This window comes from Lissotriton helveticus, chromosome 6 (assembly GCF_964261635.1).
Source record: "Lissotriton helveticus chromosome 6, aLisHel1.1, whole genome shotgun sequence".
In the NCBI taxonomy this organism is placed as follows: domain Eukaryota; kingdom Metazoa; phylum Chordata; class Amphibia; order Caudata; family Salamandridae; genus Lissotriton; species Lissotriton helveticus.
The window spans coordinates 1215111500-1215128641 of NC_136067.1; the positions used below are offsets into that span (position 1 = coordinate 1215111500).

The window sequence follows — 17142 nt, forward strand, 5'->3', positions numbered from 1 at the left end:
AAGCGATACCAAAGGGGTGAGTGTTTCATTTGCTCAAACGCTCCGTCCATTATCCCCTTTGGTAACGCTTTGTTCACCCGAAGTTGGCAGGGTATGCCCAGACGTGGGTCCCTTGCTCACTTTGCACTGAATTCAAGCTAGCCTGACTGATGAGGGTTATGAACCCGAAACCGGTCCCAGGATGCTTGTTGCCTCTAATCTGATCCACGTTGTCCGGAGTCCCCCAGAATGACTGTTCATTTGTTCACCATTGCTCCCGTGGTGAGTCTGGCGGGCCCAAGTTTAGGGGATCCCTCCTTTCCACTGGTGGAAAACTGTGGGTCCCTCTTACGGTCAGCCCGTCTGTCTCTGGACCCCTAGTACTGTCTGCCCAGTCTCCCAGTCGGTGGCGTGCCCCGCAGCTTCTTTTAAGCCCTACGGGCTGTCTAGCGGTAGAGCGCCCTCCTGCAGTCTCCTTTGACAGTCTCTGGGCCGATTTACATTGCAGGCAGGCGCGACGTCAAAATACGTGCTGTACATTCCAGAGACCCCTTGGTCAGTTGCCTTCCCACAGGGAACGTCTCACAGTCCGGACTCTCGAGGATTTCACCACCGTGGCGCTAGGTCAATACCTGCTCAGTTTCCATCCTGCGGTGGGGGTTAGTCGGTTCTCGAGCACCAGCGCACACTTCCTTGCACCCTCCGATCAAGCCCAGGCCCGGGCTCTTGCAGTTCCTCCAGCGGCAGATTAGTTCTCCAGGTGGTCCCAGTTGTTGTCCCTTTGCTTACCGCAGGTGCTCGATGCCCCCTGCTTGTGTTCTGTGCCGGATCAGCCGTAAGTCGTCAGTTTATCGGGACTTGCTTATAGTTAGGACGCCATCATGGACGGCCCTCACCGATTCCGGTCGTCCTCAATTTTGTTCGCCTCCCTGCCTTGAGTGCTGCGGTAACAGCGACCGGTGGGGCCAAGGTCACAGGAGACATGTGGCGTTAGAAATCAGTAGTAAAATGTGGCTTTAGAGGCAGGATTAAGTTCAGGAAAGTCATCCGGCGGCCAGAGCTCCAACAGACGCAGCTACTTGGCCCCCAGCCCTCTAACTTTTTAACCCTTTCAAGCCACTCAAAGTATTTTGTTAACGTTAAACTAGTTATTGGATTACACTAATCCAAGATGCTGTCTTTATTGAGGAGACTCCAAGTCCTACAATTATCTGCAGCATGCTCTGGAGAGGTGGGGGGGGGGGGGGGGGAGTGGGGGGCCCTGCATGCCACCAACTACTACGAAGAGCATCATCAACACCCGCTGGGTGGGAGGCTGTTTGTCGAGGGTTCACCAGACCCCATAATTCTCTGCAGCACACTCTGGAGAGGTGTCAGAGAAGGGCCCTGCATGCCGCTAGGCCCAGAATAGCGAATCATCAACACCTTCTGCACTGGATGCGCCCAGGTTAAGTCTGGAGAAAGGGCAGGATCATCTGTGCCTGGAAAAGGCACAGGCTTGGCCACCTTCCTTTGCCCTTCATAACCAGAACTAACTGTCTTGAGATGAGACTATTGTATTATGACTACTGACCTTTCCCTCGGTTAATCTTAGAGACTTGAGCTTAGGTAGCCATCTGATTGATTGCTACCTTTGCTGTTTGTATTTTAAATGGGAGAAAAGATAGCGGTTGAGCCCTGCAAGGGATGTTAAATCGAAAAAAGCTGCCAAGCCAAACACGGATAACTGCACACTAGATTAAATTGAAAGTTTGATTGAGGAGGTTGAAACCTTGATTAACGCTGGGTAAACCGACTGGGAACAATCAAGGAAACGACAATCCTACATTGAAAAACATTTTAAACAAAAACCCCCACAAGAGCAGCAACACATACGCTACTCACACCCCAAGGACACCCCAAACGCTCCAAATGCTTTGGGTAGAGGCGGGGCGCATCCCGGAGCCCCAACACCCCGAGTCCCACTCTTAGGAAATGTGCTTTGTCAAAACAGATTTACTACCTTAGAATGGCACCTTAGTTGTTCACATATAAGAGCTAAAGGAGGCATTTAAAGGTCCTAAGGCAAACCGTGGCCGTCCTGGATAATAGCCGCCAGGTGTTATAAGCCATATGCTGCCCCACAAGTGGAATGGGTGAAAGGTTGCAGTGGCACCTCACCTAAAAGTAGTTCATCAAGGATGTTTGACAATCACTTAAAGCCTGTTTGGACAACAGCTATGATACCGAGGCCTCAATAGCCCCAATAGCTACAACCTCTGAATGCTCAAATACCGACAGGCATAGCACAGCATGTTATCTATAATTGTCCTCCTTTAGTATATCCTAATTCGAATAGATCTCAGATATTGATAGTCAGAGTTGCCAATATGACCAACAAAATACTCACTCCTACTCCTTGATAAGGGACATAGAATGATTGTAAAGACTACCATCTCAGGCACCACAAGTATGATACATTGACAAAAGGTTCTGTGTCCAAACCAAATCCGAGTATGTCAGTGTTTTTGGTAATGTCCCCAAAAGTTCTTGATCGACAGGAGAAGATGAGATCTCTATAGTCAATAAGTCGAAACATTGGATTTGGAGCATATGCCACTGCAACACTATAATATGCTCGGATATAATTAGTGCAAAGCAACACTCCCCTAATGGAAACAAATTTGACTGGGCTACTGTTAGTTGGGAAGTTGGCAGACGGTTTAGTGGGGTTCGATCTTCAAACTTCCAGACATGGGAACAGTGGGATACGGTTTAAACATAATTATCCCTGTGGGGAGACTGTGTTGACTAAGATCCAAGCAATCATGGACTCTGATGGGGAGAATGCAGTAACTGTGACTAAATCACCTGTGACCTCTGGTAGAGAGTGGTTAGACGGTGGGGATTCTGTTTTTAGTTGAGTGGAATGACTGAGTTCAGTTGGTTTGGACTGATCCAAGACATCCTTGGTGGATAGGGACAGGGGGGAACCTCTGTCTTATTCTTACTGGCTCAGATGTAGATCTAGCTAATTGTCAATGCCCTGTCCAGGGGCCAAAAGCTAAAAAAATATATATTTTCGAGAGAGCAACACCATTATTTATTTGTGTTGGACACTGATGGCAACTGTTTAAATATAATATCTTGGAAGGTTGGATTATATTCCAAGTTACTGGATCTCGGTTGGGGAAGTTCATAAGCAATAGGATATGTCTTCCAAAAGACTTTGCGTGAGTTGCAATTCTGGTCGGGGTATTTAAACTATAGCATTGATGCCTCGCTAAAGGAGGCTGGGTGTCCGTTTGGTGGTTGATGAGATAAGTCAAGATAGGGCTAAATTGTAAATCCAAACCTTTAAGGTCCACCTCCTGTGATATCCCAGGCATTTGTCTTTAGATTCAAGACGACTTCTAAACATCTACAATGTGTATAGCCATTCAGCAGGAGGTAAGGGGGGCCCTGAAACGATACATCACTTAGAACATTTAATTGATCAAATTGATGAAAGAACTACCCTTATACTTGCAGGTGATTTTAACACAATGTTTGAGACACCTGATATATCAGGGTCCTCTTACCAATGACAAAGATGAGCTGTGTGCAATACCTGAACTCCAGGTAGCGCCTATTAAACGCTGAACAGCTACTGCTATACAGTTCAATTCTCTCACATTGGCCCTAGGGCTTACGCCATGCAATGGGGGCAGACTGGGACATCAGACTTATAACAGAGACATTTGCACTAGCTGTATCGACTACATACTTCAGGATCTTAGGCTCTGTAAGGGTCTGGTTGACATGCCTATTATAGAGTGTAATAGTGACCATACTGCCATCCACTTGACTTTGATGTCAACTTTACTGTCCATGGTTGAGTTTCAGTGCCAGGAAATTGGGACGGAACTGGGAGTAACAAACAATAGATTTTATGTTAAGTCGGAGTCTTTCTTGCATCAGCCGAAGCTATTAGCTAAAATGTTTAGAGAAGTGGCTTATGGTTTAGATCCCTTATCTAATCTATCCAGCATCCCTGAGAAACTGGGCAGGGTGGTGAGCCTTCATGTTGAACTATTCAAATCCCTGAAGAACTATTTTAGGAGAAAATAAAATCAGCTTGCACCATTTAATTAAACATACAATAACATGGTTCAATTTGGAGTGCAAGGGGGCGAAAGAAAAATTAATAGCTGCCATTAGGTTGCATGACGGTGAAGGGGAGCTAGACAAGCATAGAAGACTCTCTCTCAAGCCAAAAAGGAGAGAGGGGATAAAAATGGGTTGAACTCACTGAAGCAGTGAGCAGATGGGAAAACAGGCTGTTATGGCACGTGAGATGCCACATTTACTGTGGAGTATTTTATTCAACCCAAAATGTGGATAGATCATTTTAACAGCCTTTGCTCATCCAACATAGTTTGATGGGATGATGCTGGGCAGCTGCTGCTTGGATCCCTGCTAATGAAATAAAGTCTTTGACAGTAACACTTGCAGAGACATTACATGCAATAAAAGCTACTGTTTCAAATAAGGCTTCAAGCCCCGCTACAATACCAGGCAACCTATTTTTATCCGAACCAGTGATTTGGGGCTCCTTTATCAATACAATTTCAAATGCCATCTTGGCTGGCTTAGAGTTACCACCTTCATGGGCGGGGGCCGAGATCATTCCTATTTACAAAAGGGATCTAGGGAGTGTCCGTGTAATTACAGAGCCACAGGTCTGGCAGACAGTATGCAAAACATTTTCAGCAGACAGATTTTAGAGAAGCTTCGGAACTTGGTGTTAGAAATTATATCCTCTCCCATCTTTAAGCTGGCTTTAGAAAATGGGCCATCATAATCAATCAGGTTTTCAGGTTATACTATTGTCTTGCGAAGTGGTCACCAATATGTAGTGTCTGTAGATATAAGGTTGGTGCTCAACCTGGTGCCAAAGTCCAAGTTGTGGTTAGAGAGGAAAACAGGTTAATTTGAATTTAAAAATATTTATACAGATGTCACCGCGGGGGGCGTGTCTAAGATGGCGGCGTGATCGGACGCGGGTCTCCGGAGCTCCCTGCCCGATTCCGCCATATCGCCTAACATAGCCGCAATTCTCCGTTCATTGGCACCCGGAGGTCGAAAGAATCAACCGCCGGTGCTCGGCCAACCGAGAGACGGACGCCCATTGCTCCTGCTGCGAGAGAGCCGCCGGAACCCGGATTTGGCGCCATTGTGCAGCGGCTGCGCCGCTGGACCGGAGGGGGTCCCTTTGGCGGCCACCAGCGGCTCGCTGCCCCCCTGTGTGGTGGGGACACTCCTGGACATCCGGCGAGGCTTCGCTGAACCCCGCTGCCGCCCGCTCGGGCCCTGGGGGCTTGCCGCTGCACCAGCACTTCTGCCCGGGCCGCCCTGATCCGGCGGCAGCCTACGCAAGACCCCGGCTTCTGGCCTACTCGCGTACCGCGAGAGGGCCTGTGCATCGGGCCGGCAGCAGTTCCGGCAGGACGCCGGCCCGCCCCTTCTGCAGCAGACCTCCTCGACTGCATTCCAGGCTGCCACGCACGTCGCCTGAGGCGGAGGCTGCCGCCCAAGCAACCCAGCGAGCGGCCCGGCGGCTGTGCAAATCGAGGCCTCGGCTTCGGGCCTAGCTCACTCCCCCACCTGCCTGGAATTCTCGCCGAGAGCCGACCTGAGCCCCGACAGGCCCCGCAACCGAAGGGGCCCTGGACACTGCCCCCCTGGTTTTCCGGCAACCCGTGGCGACACAGCTGACCTGGCCTGGCGACCGGAGTCCCTGAGCACGCCGACCCACCACAGGTGAGGAGAGTGGGGAAGGGAGTGGAAGAGCTCGGGGGGCACAACCGAGTCCCCGGCGTACGGACATCCCTGTGGGCCCCCACTGCAGAATCCTAACTGATACCTTTGGAGCGCCTCTCTGGGTGGGTGAGCCGCACTCCACTCATTGCGGTCTCTCGCCGGTCGGGCGGAGGCTACCACCTTGCCTCTCCCCCCCCCTGGGCTTGCGGTCATCTGAAGACATCGGTCCCTGCCCGTGCGCAGACGTCTACAGCCGCCTGGACACTGCCATACCCTCCACTCCCCGTCTGCCTCCTCACTGGTCCCTCTTAGTACACGCGCTCCACTATCCAACTGCCTGTCGGGGCCATATTCCCTCACGCGCCATGGCAGGACAAAGAGGCAAAAAGGGATCGCAAACTCTCCCTGAACTGTTGGCTAAATCGCAGCCCAAGCTTGGCAAAGACCCGCCGTCCCCTGGGACCGGGAAGGCATCATCGGCGACCACGGATGACCAAATGCCCATCACCAAAGCCTTTCTGGAGACGCTCTTCAACTCGCTACGGGACGATTTCAAATCCCTGCAACAGGAGGTGGCGGGGGAAGTGAAGGAACTCCGGCGGGATGTGGAGAACCTCGGCGAACGGGTGGTCGCAGTCGAGGAGGCTGATCAAGCCAGGAGCTCCGAGATCGAACTGCTCCAGCAAGAAGTCCTGCGACTCACGGACCAGCACCTTGACCTCCAGGCCCATACGGAGGACCTGGAAAACCGTTCCAGACGGAACAACATACGGGTCCGGGGGGTCCCTCAGAAAGACGAGGGGGCTGATGTCACCGCGTACCTGCAGGCCCTCTTCAGGAGCCTTCTGGGTGAGGCAGAAGATTTCCACATCCGCATTGACAGGGCACATCGCGTAGGGCTGCCTCGCAGAGCCCCAGCCCCACCGCCGGACATCTTGGCCTTCCTTCCGGACTTCCCGCTTAAAGAACGGATCCTCCGGGAAGCCCGGAGAGCTCAGCCCATCCAGTTTCGAGGCCATCCCATTGCCCTATACCAAGATCTTTCCGCCACGACTCTCCAGAAAAGGAAGGATTTCAAGCCAGTCACGGACTTCCTGCGGGGAAAAGAAATCTCATATTCTTGGGGGCATCCCTTTCGAATCATATTCAAATGGAACGGACGGCTACAACAGCTACGATCTCTTAAAGACACTTGTGATCTCCTGGGTCTTGACCAAGTAGATGCTGAACCGGTTTTCAAGAGCTCGCAGGGCTCCTCCAGAGGGGGTTGGCAGACTGTAAGCCGCAGACGATCCCCTCCTCAGCGCTTCAGGCCCGATGCCTCTGTCATTTCCCGGGAGCGTGAGACTGCGGTGGCAGAGGTGGTCAGAGAGACCTCTTCCCCAGAGTGATACTGACTCTTGCTTTGGAGATTGTGTATCGCACCCGCTCAGCCCTGACGGCTGGCGGTTCGGGCGGGGGGCCCGGTGAAGCTGCCATCGGAAATGACCCCTTCATTGTTCTTAACCACAATCCTGTGTGCCTTGACGGGATTGGGACTACAGGTTTCCATTTTGTTGGGTTTGGGTGGGGGGGAACTGGGTTTGGGGTTTTGTTATTACGCCGCGGCCTACTACTGTCCTTATTTGCATGTGCTACGTTGCTTACTTTGGTGGCTGCGGGCTGTTTCTGGGAGGGATGTTGGGTTAGGGAGGGATCCAGGGTGGGGACCAGTGTGCCACGCTACTTCAGCTTTCGCGCGAAGAGACCCCTCACCAAGATGCATGTGCCGACTTGGAGTATTCACCCACACAAATGGCTCATACCTAGACACAAACAGGGACCATACCATACACTATTCACCGAGAACCGCCACGTGCTCCTTTGACGTGCCTATGGCCCAACCAGCGCTGCATCACATACCCCCTGCGCGATGACAGACACCACCCTTAAGATTATAACGCTTAATGTGAAGGGGCTCAACAACCCGATCAAGAGGAGAGCTGTTCTCTCTTACTTGGAAAACTCTGAAGCCGCTATTTGCCTGCTACAAGAGACGCGTCTCCTCCAGAAGGACTGGCACAGAATGCGCTCGCGAGCCTTCCCGCAACAATTCTTTTCCTCCCTTCCAACAAAGAATGCCGGGGTTGCGATCCTAATCTCTAGCTCATTTAGAGGGAGGGTGGGTAACAAGGTGGGGGAAATCAAAGGCCGCCTCCTGGCATACACTCTCACCGTGGGTGACAACGCTCACGATCGGCACCCTGTACGCTCCAAACACAGGTCAAGAGGCCTTCTTAAAAGGCGCCATTTCCGAAGCCCTCCAGACACCACACACACCCCTACTCCTGGGCAGGGACTTTAACATTGTTATGGATACACATGCCGATCGGTCTGGCCACCGCTACGGGGACGTTGGGGCCTTGTCGACTGCCGGGCATGATTGGCTATCCGAAAGGGGCTTGGTAGACCTCTGGAGGGCACGTCATCCGACTGCCTCACAATTCACGTTCTACTCGCATGTGCACCACACCACACCTACGCCAGGCTTGATCACTTCCTGGGTTCTTCAGACCTCCTTACAACCCTTGAGGACATTACCATCACACCCGCAGCCCTCACTGACCATGACGCGGTGGAACTCTCCCTCTCTCTCCGCGCACCCCGTCGCCCTCGAGGCCCATGGCGCCTCCGCGAACCCCTGCTACAGCGCCCTGATGTCACTAAACGTATTGGGGAATGCATAGACACTTACCTATCTACCAACGATACACCGGGCATCTCAGCGACGGCTCTTTGGGGGGCTCTGAAATCGGTCGTGCGGGGCGAGCTCATAGCTATTTCGGCTGCGGAAGCTAAAGACCGCAAAAGCAAGAGAGAGGAACTTACGGCGCGGGTGGCAGAGCTGGAACGGGTACATAGTCGCACGTGTGCCCCTCGAGTGTGGAAACAGCTAAAAGCTGCTCGGGCCCAACTCGCCAGTCTGGATACAGACAGGGCGGAGTTTGCGGCTCTCCGCCTACGGCATACTTATTATGTCGGAGGGAACAAAACGGGGCGTCTACTGGCCAGTGCTCTAAGGGCCAAGACCCAACGGGCCAAACTCACCTCTTTGGTTGGCGCCCATGGTGAAGTGCTCACAGACGATGCCCAGGTGGCCGAGGCGTTTCGTTCATACTACGCTTCCCTGTACGGGGGGGAGGAGGTCCCGTCCGGGGATATTGAAGCGTACCTAAATACTGTGGCTATCACAGCGATCCCTGAATCTACCGCGGAAGCTCTCGATGCCCCCATAAGCCAGGAAGAAGTCTTAGCTGCCATCTCTCGACTGCGCCCCCTTAAATCCCCAGGACCGGACGGCTTCTCAGCGGGCTTCTATAAGCTCTTCAATCGGCGTTTGGCCCCGGTGCTTGCTCGCCTCTTCAACTCTTTCGAAGGGGCGGCTGCCATACCTCCGGACATGCTAGCCGCTGAAGTGGTAGTGCTTCCTAAACCCGGGAAGAAACCCACGCACTGCTCTGCGTTCCGCCCAATCTCGTTACTGAACCTAGACCTGAAGCTTTTTTCAGGCATCCTTGCTGCCCGCCTTGGCCCGTGCCTTCCTGGTCTTTTGGAACCAGACCAATCTGGCTTTGTTCCAGGCCGCCAGTGTGCAGACAATACTAAACGGGTGCTCCACCTTATTGACAAGACGCATTCTCGAGCTTCGGACTCTGCGCTTCTTGCCATCGACGCGGAGAAAGCGTTCGATCGCGTGAACTGGGATTATTTACAACTCGTACTCCGCCGGTTCGGTCTCAGTGACCGTTTTTGCTCGCGCATAGCGGGCTGCTATCATCATCCACAGGCCACGGTTCGCCTGGGGAGCCTGCGCTCGCCCCCGTTTGAGATCCAACGAGGTACCAGACAGGGGTGCCCCCTCTCCCCCCTCCTATTCGCGATGTATATCGAGCCTCTAGCACAGAGAGTCCGCGACAACCCGAGGATAGAGGGCATCGACTTCGGGCGCGAACCCCATCCTATCAGTTTATACGCGGACGATGTCATAGCCACTCTACACAGCCCTGCTACTTCTGTGCCCGCCTTCATGGAGGAACTTGACTCGTTTGGGGCTGTTTCAGGCTTCCGCATTAATATCGCAAAATCCCTCATCTTACCTCTAGGCAAAAATGCGCGCCCGCAGGCCCCGACAATGGGTCACCACAGCGGCCTACAGGTGGTCGACCGGGTACCATACCTAGGTATCACCCTGACTCCCTCAACCGACCTCACGGTCTCCACTAATTACGCAACTCTCGTCACCCGGATCCGCTCAGACCTGGCGAGATGGTCCAAACAACCTCTTTCTCTGCTGGGGAGGGTGGCGGCTATAAAAATGTCAGTCCTGCCGCGGATTTTATATTTGTTTCAAACAATTCCCATTGTGCCCCCTGCGGGCACGTTGAAAACCTTACAAGACTTACTGTCTGGCTTTATTTGGGAGGGGAAGAGAGCCCGACTTCACAAACTGCTTGCATACAGGAGCATGGATGAGGGCGGTCTCGGAATCCCGGACTTGGCGCGGTACTTCCAGGCATCCCAGCTCCGGTACCTGGTGGAGTGGTACAGACCCGAATCGGAGAAGAGATGGCTCTTCCAAGATAGAGCTATGGCTCAGACGCCGCTGTGGCGGGTTCCATTCCTGGCCAAACACCACAGGCCCAAGTATATGTCACGGTCCCCAATCACTCGCACGACCCTACAGGTGTGGAATCGGGTAGCGCTCAAACGCGGACTGACTACTTTCCCTTCCCCTTTCACTCCCCTTCTGGACAACCCTGACTTCCCCCCAGGTGTGGGCCCTGGTGCATTTTCTCAATGGCGGGGATCGGCGTGCCGAGCTGCGGGACATCTTTTTGACCTGAACGGATTCCTTTCCTTCGACGACATTAAACAAGGATACGGGATAGAACACCCCCACTTCTTCCAATACCTCCAGCTCCGACACTGGCTCACAGACCCGAACGTCATTACCCTAGTGGGCCGCCCCATGACGGACTTCGAGAAGTGGCTGCTTACTAAGACCACAGATAAGCGCCTCGTCTCCGAACTCTATAAAATGCTTGCCCCTTCACCCTCCCAGGCTAAATCACCTGGTCAACGGCGCTGGGAGGCTGAACTTGGGAGGACCTTGTCATCCAAAGAATGGGGATACATCTACCATAGAGCCTCACACACTACACGAAACACCAAAGCGAGAGAAACTGCAGTCAAACTCGCCATATATTGGCACCTTACTCCAGTCCGATTACACCAGGGAAACCCGAAGCGCAGCGACCTTTGCTGGAGAGGGTGCGGGGAACGTGGTACCTTGACTCACATCCTCTGGGGGTGCCCCGAGCTGGGAGACTTTTGGAAACAGGTCCTGGATGACATAGACTCCACTTTCGAAACTGAAGTCCCGAGATTCCCAGCGTACACCGTGTTGGGCCTGCCCAATGCTTTAATGTTTCCCCTCAAATCACTACGCGGCCGACAGATGGGCATCGCTATGCAGGCAGCCACACAACACATCTTGTCACTATGGGGCACTACGACTAAACCTACGCACACGGGATGGCTCCACAAACTGTGGTTCACCCTTGGGATGGAGCGTATCCATGCCACTCTCACCAGCTCCACAGACGCCTTTCGCAAGACATGGCTCCCCTTGCTGACCCTCTTATCCAAGGAGTTCAATGAAATCACCTGCCCCAAGTATCTTAGGGTTTTGCGTCTCACTAGCACCACCGATGACTCCCGGTGACTCTACTACTCATGGCCTCGTCATGCTCCCGCGACTCAATGCAGGTGTCACTGACCTTCATGGGCACACTGGTCGGGGTGGAGGGAGGGGGGATTATGTGGGGGAGGGGTGGGGGTTTTTGGTTCGTGTTGTTTTCCTTATGTCAATCTTTTGCTCTTCCAAGCATGACATTGCATCGCTAATTGGGCATACCTTCCTTGCTTCATCTGCTGCACAAGGGAAGACATGCTTGTCTGTCCCGCCCGCACTGTACGCTCTGAGTTTACTTTTCTCACAGAGATGTCTTACTATATGCCTGTTACGAATTTCAATAAAAACACTTTTTGAAACTAAAAATATTTATACAGCGCGCGTACACCAAGCGGTTTCATGGCGCTAAGCAGTGCTACATACCCAGAGGACGAAATGGTGCGGGAGATGGGGAGCATTAAGATGGGAAGGCCTGAGTGAATAGAAGGGTTTTAAGGGCTTTGCGGAAAAGGGAATACTGGGGACAGGATCGCAAGTGAATCGGGAGAGAGTTCCAAAAGGCAGGACCCAAGGTCGAGAACTTGGAACCACCCCATTTTTTGCGTTTATAACGGGGGATCACAAGAAGTTGGTGAGTAGATGAGCGCAGTTCTCTGGATGGGGTGTAATCATGGATGGCTGAGCTGATGAAGGCCGGGGCCAGCCCAGACCGAGCTTTGAACATGATACAGCCCAATTTGAACGGTGCACGTTGCTGTACAGGGAGCCAGTGTAGAGATTTAAGAAGGGGAGTGACGTGGTGGAATTTGGGAAGGTTAAAGACTAGCCGGGCCGCCTGGTTCTGAACCATCCGGAGGCGCCTCACGAGGTACTGTGGCATGCCACAATAAATGGCATTACCGTAGTCCAAGCGGGACGTCACCATCGCCAGGAGGATGAGTTTGAGGGCGGAAGGGGAAAAGAACCGGGAAACTTTCCGAATGGTTCGGAGGGAAAGAAAGGCTGAGGATTAGAGATTCTAATAAGATATCACTACAATTCCTATGCGAAAGTAAGACGGGGCTCTAAGGGAGAGTTAGCTGCACAAATACCAATTGGGAAGTGGATGTAGCAGGGTTGCGTCTGTGCCCCAACTCTGTTTTCGAGGTATGTTAATGGAGCAGTGGTTTTCTCGAGTTCTTCCTGCAGCTATTCACCAAAGATGTGCCAGAAAGCAGTACCAGCCCTTCGGTTTGCAGATGACAAGTAATTGACCAAGGCGTTTAGGGGGTGTACATAATCTGGTGGATTGCTTTGGAGTTTTCTGCAGAGGGGACTGGAGGTAAAAACTGCAAAAATAAAATATATGGCTTTCAATCCCCATAGAAGTTTATCCAGGCACTCCCAACCTGGATGCGGTGAATTTAGAGAAGATGAAGACCTTTGAATATTTGGGTGTGAAACGGACTACTAAATTGTTATGGAAACGCAGATCGGCAAATGTACTCTAAAAATGTCACACTATACTTCATATATATTAAGAGTCCATAGATCATTACTGGGCAGGGGTGTCTCACCTGCATTACAGATTTATAACATACAATAAGTGGGTGCAGCCCTCTACGGTGCTTAGGTGTGGGGCTATCAAAAGGCATAAGAACTAAGGACTCGCATTAAATGATAGAAAGTTACTGAAGCTGTTGATCAACAAGCAACCCAGTATTCCAATATTACCACTAATTACTAAATATGGATAAGGGGGATTAAGTTAGGAGCAGTCCTTTACTGGAGAAGACTGTGGCAAACGGAGAATTTGGTCATATACATAAATGCACTGGAAGAGATCAAAAGTCTTGAGTCATGCGGATAACATCATGGTTGAAATATTTACATACACAATTGCATCAGCTGGGTGTAGATACCCTTTGGAGCAGTCCAAGCGAGGCCACCTCTATTCCAAAATATGGTATTAAGGACAAATTCTGGTCTGTTTTACAGGAATAGGCTGTGGTAAATATGGGACTTTGTAGGCTCACGGGTGCTTTTTTAGGTTTTAAATGTATTTCTGAATTTGAAACATTTTTAGATATTATATGCCTCACCAACCAGCACAGATCGGCATGAAACTTACAATGTAGAATCTAACCTAGAAAATTATCTGAACATTTAAACGGCACCAAAGATATTAGCAAATAAAAAAAAGTATTTTCAATGTAAACTCTGACCTCAAAGTAACTAGAGTTGCCACTGCATCTATCCATCTGTCTCTCCATCCTCGGTCCCTCCCTCCATCCTCGGTCCCTCCCTCCATCCTCGGTCCCTCCCTCCATCCTCTGTCCCTCCCTCCATCCTCTGTCCCTCCCTCCATCCTCTGTCCCTCCCTCCATCCTCTGTCCCTCCCTCCATCCTCTGTCCCTCCCTCCATCCTCTGTCCCTCCCGCCATCTGCTGTCCCTCCCGCCATCTGCTGTCCCGCCATCCTCTGTCCCTCCATCATCTGTCCCTCCATCTCTCTATCTATCTATATATAGAGAGGGGGGAGAGATAGAGGGAGCGTGACATGGCCATCGTATAATAGGCTACTTTTGTATTTTTTTTTATTTTGGGAAGTGCCATGATTTACGAGATGAGAAGCCTCCAGTTTGGTCATGACATACCTCCCCTCTTAACAATTGTAATAAGGAGCAAATCATACTCTACGGTTTTAAGTCGGAAAATGGCCACATAAAGAAAAGTGCTGTACTTTTTAGGACAAAGTGGTAAGATATAGAAAATTGCTTTTCTACATGGTTGACACACTCCCTTGTATTATAGGATGTATTTGCAGTCAAGACCTTATTGTATTAAGAAGTCCACCTGGATCTCACACGGCCAAAGGAAACGAATTAATACTTAGAAACTGGTTTTTACTTGTTATTATGGATATGTTCCCCTATTTTTAAAACAATACCAAGCCTCAATGCTGTGCTTGTTAATGGGGTAGAATGGAGCGGCACATGACTCTGTATACTTACGAGATGGTTGATTCCAATGCTTGGTTAATTCCACATCCCATCCGTGGTTTGCATGATTTCCCACATAAAGGGACGATCCAGACTTTTACTTTACCCACTGCAACTCCGTTCCGACAAAATAATGGACTCATGCTGGTTTCCTGTGACCCTGACTGGACTCTGTATTTTGGTAATATGCCACCTTGAGCTTTACCCTTCGGTGTCCAACGAAGCTAGATTTAATAAGGGTAGAATGCAGGACCAAAATTCTTGCAAAAGAAACTGGTGTATGATGACTAGTCCGTGTCACACAGTGACTAGTCCCATCAGTGTATGCGCCATAGGCCATGAGCATATGCAAGTTCATTTTTACTGTGTAAGCCGTTTTATAATAACCACTAGTTCTCCTTCAGCCTTTCTTTGAGGCACCTATGGTGTACTTTCTGACTTTGATTTTGCAGAGGCACGAAGCCAAATTGCTGTTCAAAATGTTTCCGATTTTCATTTCCATGCTCAATGGCAAAGGAAAAATATTTGTAAATATGCTCATCCTAAATGTTACAGGTGGTTGTGCCTCTCTCGGACAAGCAAATAGATTCAAAATGCATTCTTTTAGTAAATTAAGCTATTAACTAAAGATGCACCTTAACCAAATATTCTGATTGTGTATCTAATACAGGCTAGACAGACAGGGATTCTGCTCTGTATAAACTCCAAGGCACACATTGATAAGAATAGGACATGCATAAACGCTATACAATTATACATAAAGCAGAAGAGGTTTCTTCTTCCATGAAGCGTTCACTCTCTTAGAGGCCTTCCGAGGTAACAGTGTATTTGTTAGCTTACTCAATATCGCAATCTACAATTGAATGAATAAACAGTCTGAGCATTGCAATATACCAGTAACACATCACTGCGCTCCTTAACTGGCTGACCTGCTGGGTGGCTCACTGTCCAGATAATAATTAGTCCCTGTTCACCTTCATAACGCTTGCATGGTGTCGTGTCTACAGGCCACAAACAACGCAGACACGAGCAGGTATTTCAGGAGCTGCTTTATTACTTCTTACTTCCTTTAGCTCTGCCTACTATCTGCCTGCTTCCCTTCCAGGCTCCTCCTGTTCTGCCCTTCCTTCCAGCATTCCAGAGTAGCCGGGCAGGTCCTATTGTCCAGCCCTGCTCACTACGTTACACATGGCTCTGACTTTTTAATTAAACAATTTCCCCCCCCAAAAAAATTCATTCTACAGAGACTAAACCTGCACGTCTAATTTTTGTAAACGCAAAACGAAAACACAGAACTTCTCGGGAACTGTTCTTTCCTTTTTTCAATAAATGTTTTTTATTAGGTTCCAGGACAAGGCAGGGAAAAGTTCCCTTTCCGCTGAATCTCCCTCCATCAAATATCAACACCCTCGTGGCCCCACAAAGCATCCCTGCCTACAATCCATCATGTCCCCATCCAGAGAGGACTGTGGACAGGTAAGATGTAACAGGTCGCCCAACATACATCTAGGCTTGTAGGTTTTCTCCCCCCCCCCCGATTTTCTTTGCCTCATCAGTTTCTATTCAAACGTGGATCATGTTGACATTCTTTTTCATTTCAGGCTGTTCTGTTGTATTCCCAGGTCTCACTCTCATGCGCTTGAATCTGCCCACCCTGAGAGCCCCTGAAGTGTTCCTAGTTACCGCTTCTATAATTAAAGAAACCAGCATCAATTCTATAGGATTGCTGTCCTCGTCAAATATCAATGTATTATCCAAACTCAAACCTTAAAAGCCATCATCATTAAATCTTTATTTCGGCCATGCGGCCATCAAAGATACACAACAAGATAAAACATATACACCATAAAACATCATCAATAACAATAAGACATACTTGTACATTATAAAATCGTACATATCTGTAGGTTAAAACTATAAAGGCTTACATATAGGAGACTGAAGCTAACTCAATGTCCGTGACTTCAGTAAACTGGTGCGAATATGCCAGACATTGGTAAGAAATTTAGCCAATGCAAACACAATTGGACTCGAAAGATCAGTTTTTAAAATTCTATACATTGGGAGATACTCTCTGCCACCAAGGTTTCTAATGAGTGGGAGAAGCCAGTATCTCCTCGCTTTCGAGTACGTGGGGCAAAACAAAACTACATGCAAGTCACTTTCCTCAGCATAAGAGCATGTTGGACACTGCTTAGGGGAGGGCGGGTTTGTCCAAGAGCTCGTAAAAGCCCGTAAGGGCAGGATGCCGTATCTCCATTGCAGAAACAGCTTCCTGGCCAGCACGGGGGACATAGCGTCCAACACCCTTTCCATCTTGTATGTTTCTTTGCCTAGCATAAATACAGAGGTCAGTGATCCCTCTCGCTGGTTTTCCAGAGCCGAGGATAGTTTATGAGCGTGATAGGCATCGACCAAATTTCTGTGGGAGATGCTCAATGAGGCCTCAGCAGGATCGGACCAAAGATCAGGAAACCCCAGTGACGTACATAAATTCTGGATATATTTTAGCCAAGGGATCTGTAACGCTTTTGGGTGGGATATCAGCTCCCCTAATTCGGCCCTATAGGCTAGAAGTGCTTCACTGCTCCATAGTCTTCGCCAGAAGACTATGGGTCTCAGTCCTATTTCATCGGCTATTGGTCTCAATCCCAGATCCAACCTCAGG

At 50.1% G+C, this 17142-nt stretch overlaps 1 protein-coding gene across 5 annotated transcripts in view; it reads right to left on the reverse strand.

Moving 5' to 3' along the window:
- Nucleotides 1–17142, reverse strand: part of NCOA7 (nuclear receptor coactivator 7) — a 1122006-nt gene that overhangs the window by 105076 nt on the left and 999788 nt on the right. The gene's annotated exons all lie outside the window — the stretch shown is intronic.